At 42.5% G+C, this 4,435-nt stretch overlaps 1 non-coding gene across 1 annotated transcript; it reads right to left on the bottom strand.

Moving 5' to 3' along the window:
- Positions 1 to 3,674: 3,674 nt before the first annotated feature.
- LOC134932290 (U5 spliceosomal RNA) lies at positions 3,675 to 3,794 on the bottom strand. The gene has a single exon (XR_010179298.1). It is a non-coding gene; the product is annotated as a U5 spliceosomal RNA (small nuclear RNA).
- Between the last annotated feature and the right edge of the window lie 641 nt (positions 3,795 to 4,435).

The raw sequence follows: 4,435 nt of genomic DNA, 5'->3' as shown, positions 1-4,435 counted from the left end.
ACTATATAGAGAGGTTGACAATGGAGAATTCCTATAACATAACGGACAACAACAAAGTTGACCCATAACTTTACTGTCAACTAAACAGTTGACACCATAACCGACAGAACTTTATAATTTGAACCAATCGGTGAAAATGTGTTACCATAAGCTCCTCTGAGCTTAATACCAACTAGGTAAAACGTGTTACCCTAAGCTCCTTTGAGCTTAAAACAACCCAGGTAAAACTGCTCTGGGTGGGCGTCCAGTGCCCCCTATGGATTCAAAGAAAAGGATTTACCTGGTAAGTACCAAAATCCTATTTTCTTTTTCATCCACTAGGGGTCACTGGAGTACTCTTGGGACGTACCAAAGCTTCCCTCGTGGGCGGGAGAGCTGTTTGATACTTGTAACAGTAGGCAGCCAAAGCTAGATGCTGATGCCGCCACCATTCATAACGTGTAAACGTGCACAAACGTGGTGCAGTGAAGGCTATGTAGCCGCGTCGTAGACGCTCCACGACCCGCTGGGTCTGACATTCCCACAGAACCTGTGGGATGAGCTATTACTGACGTAGGCGATTGTAACTTAGCCTTAAAGTAAGCCTGACTTGTAGTCATTATTATCCAACTGGATAATGTCTGCTGAGAAACTGGCTAACTCCAGTTGGCAGCATCATCGAGAACAAACAACGTATCCGTATCACGTACTGTAGACGTTCGGGACATATATAAACGCGTAATGCGTGTACCACATTCAGAATTCTAGAATGTGCTGTCCACACAGGAACCACTATTGGTATATTGATGTGAAGAATACGAAAGCGGAATTCGTCCGAAGATCTGCTTTGTCATGAGAAAACTCAAATACGGTGGCTTGGAATACAAGGCACCCAAATATGAAAACAAAACCCTTGCCGAAGCTAAGGCTAGAAGAAAAATGTTTTCCAAAGTGAGAAACTTAATCCCCATTTGTTGTAAGGGTTCAAAATATGAAAACTGTAAGAAATCTGAACCCAACCTCAAGTCACCTGGCGCTGTAGGTGGGATAAATGGAGTCTGAACTTTGATGACACCTTGTAGAAGGTGTGTACAGACGCAATAGAGTCAAACGTCTTTGAAATAAGTTTACCACACAGATACCTGCACCCTCAGTGCAGATAAACGCAGTTTTCCATCCCACCCCGTTTAACAGAATACGGGTAACTTGAAGGATGATGTCGGAAACTTCCGAGCTTTACCACCTATGTAAGCACACGAAATTTTGTAATAATGAGCTGCCTTAAGCGGCTTACTAGCTCGTAACATGGTTGGTATAACCAATACTGTAATGCCCTATTTCTTAAGAGGGAGGTCTGAACCCTCACCCCGTCAACCGCAGCTGCGGTACATAGGTAATAGGTACATAGGTAACTATGGGTAACAGAACGTTCCCTGTTGTAACAGGTTGGACGTATTATGAGTGGGCCAAGATCGTGTGCAAGTATTCCTTGGAGATTCGAGAAGCAAGCTCTCCGAAACCCATGAGATATCACTAGTATGACTGTGACAACTGTCTTATGATCCGTTTTGGCAACGGAGAGAGCAGCGGAAAAATGGTGGAGCCAGATACACGATGCTGAATGACCACATGAATGTGAGAGACTCCACCGCCACTGCCCTTGTTACACATACTGAGCTTTTGTAATTGTGGCGAGATGCCATCATGTATACATGAGGGTAACCCCCTTCTGTGGACTCACATATGAAACACCTGTGGATTTAATGTCCAGTTTTCAGGATCTAAATCCTGACGGGTGAGATCATCTGTGTAACAGATGTCCACTCACGGAATGAACCTCGTTGACATTTCCACATAATGGTGTTCTGAGCAATTGAGGATTCGAGTTACCTGCCGCATTGTCATGCGGCTTTTTGGTTCTCCCTGGTTGTTGTGTATGCAACTGCCGTTGCGTTGTCTGACTGCCCCTGGTCAGACTGAAAGCGAAGCATGTAGTGCATTGTAAAATGCACGGAGTTCCAGGACATTTATCGACAGCAATCTGTCGTAATCCGTTTTAGAACCTTTGTCGCTGATCTTTTTTAACTACAACTCCTGAACCTCTGCGACTCGCGTCCAGAGTATATACACCCTCGCCCCTCTGTGGGAAACGCGAGTGAAGGGCGTTGAACTAAATCGCTTTGAAACACATCATTATTCTTAACAGGTGAATACACCAATGTACCGCTAGTGTGCGTGTTTTGCACTAATTACTAGATGTACATTTGTTCTTACTGGTGTAGTAGGTAAATGTCTTTGATTTACCGTATTTATAATCTTACCTAGGAATTGACATCGTTTAAACGGAATTAGATGCGATTGTTTTTGAACTTGATCTGCCACCGCAGTATACATTAGTAGCGCAAGTTAGAGGAACTTTGTTGAGACAGAGTTCTTATGAGCAGATCATCTAAGATAAAGAAACTCTGTTGAGACAGAGTTCTTATGTGAGATGAGCTATCATCACCAACATCACTTTGGTAAATACCCGAGGCGATAAGAAACGGTAGACCTGAAATGGTTAATGGTTGTGGCGATTTGCAAACGCTAGAACCTGTGATGAACAAACCGGAATGGGTAAATACGCATTGTGAAGATCAAGTGCAATTATGCCATTTTGTGGCTCCAATAAGCAAATACTAACATGAGAAAATCCATTTTCCCACTGCAGTAAATGACTTGCTGATTAAGATTGCGACGGAGCTGTCTGGTTTTTTCAAACAGAGAGGAATAAGTAACCCTGACTCTGTTGGTGTACTACTGCCTGGATTATAAAGACAGCTGAAAACCAGCAGAGACTAAATGGCAACCTGCCAAACCGTTCGACAGAGGCAGTCTTGTCTTTTAATCTGTAAATAGCTGAGACATCCATGAGTTGAAGTCTGGAAACCCCGCAAATGTAACATGTAAAGACGCGCTTCCACAATTGGAAAAGAGGTCATCAAACCACTGGCTTGCTGACTGTAGCGTCCTGTCGTTACAAGGCGTGACTGTTTTGTACCACCGTTTTGAAAAAAAAAACCTGAAGTCTAAAGGGATTAAACGCCGGTACAAGTATTTGCGTTTTGATACTGGATGCGGTAATGGCTGAATATCAAATTTAGGAGCAAACAAGCTCTGGCCTTGTCGCGCTTAAACTAGCGACGATGAAAGTAACCGGCGTTAGCAGAAGCTTTACAGATATACTCTGCAGCTTCTTTTAACAGTGATCGTCATTGTTTCATACATAGAGTCTAGTGACCCAAATGTATCCTGGGTTTTTATAATGTTTGACAGAGACGCATTTACCAATGGCGGATCGCGTCATTTTGGAAACGATTATGTATGGTTGTCAAAAACCCCGCACTATCTGAGTGCTGGACTAATGTACCCTTCTCACTCGTTCGGTGTGAGATTTGACATAGAATCGTGCATTAAATTATAAGACCAGTCAAATAAACACTCTGGTACCCAAAGGGAAATTGGCCCTTTGGAAAGACTGTCTTTTGTTAGGGCTGGCGGAGTAACTTCCGAGACTCCGATGTTACCGCTCCTTTAATTTGAATTGCCAATGTTTAAAATTATTTTTAGTCTGCGCTAGAGCCTTACTCGCTATGTAGACAGACACCACAATAGGCAACAGACAGACACTTGCACGACCTATTGAAGTTATTATGTGTCATATATATATCTTATTGCTGAACAGCATATTGATATGAAACTCATGGTTGTTTCTCTCTACGGAAATCTTTAGTAAAAGCGAAAGATTTCTTCGATGTGAAGAGAAACCAGAGTATTCTTTATGTGAAAAGCAGTTCACATGGGCATGTGAAACCCGAACCAAATTCCCACTAACACCCCTGCGCCTCTGGTGGCTTAGAGATGTAGGGCAGGAATGTTCCAGAATTATGTCGAAATACAGTTTACATGGCTAACTTATGTGAAACCTGAACCAAAATTCCCACTAACACCCCTGCGCCTCCTTGTGGAGTAGAGGTGTATGGCCGGAATGTTCTGGAATTATAAACTGGAAGAAACAGTAATGATTAAAATGGCCCCCATGCCATGCTTACACTGAAAATCACAGGACAGGTTACAATACCTGCTGCAGTGTTAATATAGGCTTAATAGCCTATTATACAGTGATAATCACAGGTCTAGTATACAGTAAAATACATGCAGTTTACAATACATGCCTTTAGTTAGCCTTCCAGTTAATATAAACACAGCCTGCAGTGAATTTTGTATTAACATTATATGGCAGCCTTAACAGAAAAACCAGGAAACATGTTAAAAATGGCTGCCATGCTTACAGTTAGAAACATAGTTTAGGTTATGACACTGATAGCCTATAACTAACTGTCTGTTTAAAAAGCTGAACAGCCTATGACTTCTTACCCCATGCAGCCTTGCTATATGGTGCTGCTGCTATGGGCAT

This window comes from Pseudophryne corroboree, chromosome 1 (genome assembly GCF_028390025.1).
Source record: "Pseudophryne corroboree isolate aPseCor3 chromosome 1, aPseCor3.hap2, whole genome shotgun sequence".
NCBI classification, from domain to species: domain Eukaryota; kingdom Metazoa; phylum Chordata; class Amphibia; order Anura; family Myobatrachidae; genus Pseudophryne; species Pseudophryne corroboree.
The sequence above is the reverse complement of the archived record's forward strand: the minus strand, read 5'-3'. Positions and strand labels throughout refer to the sequence as shown.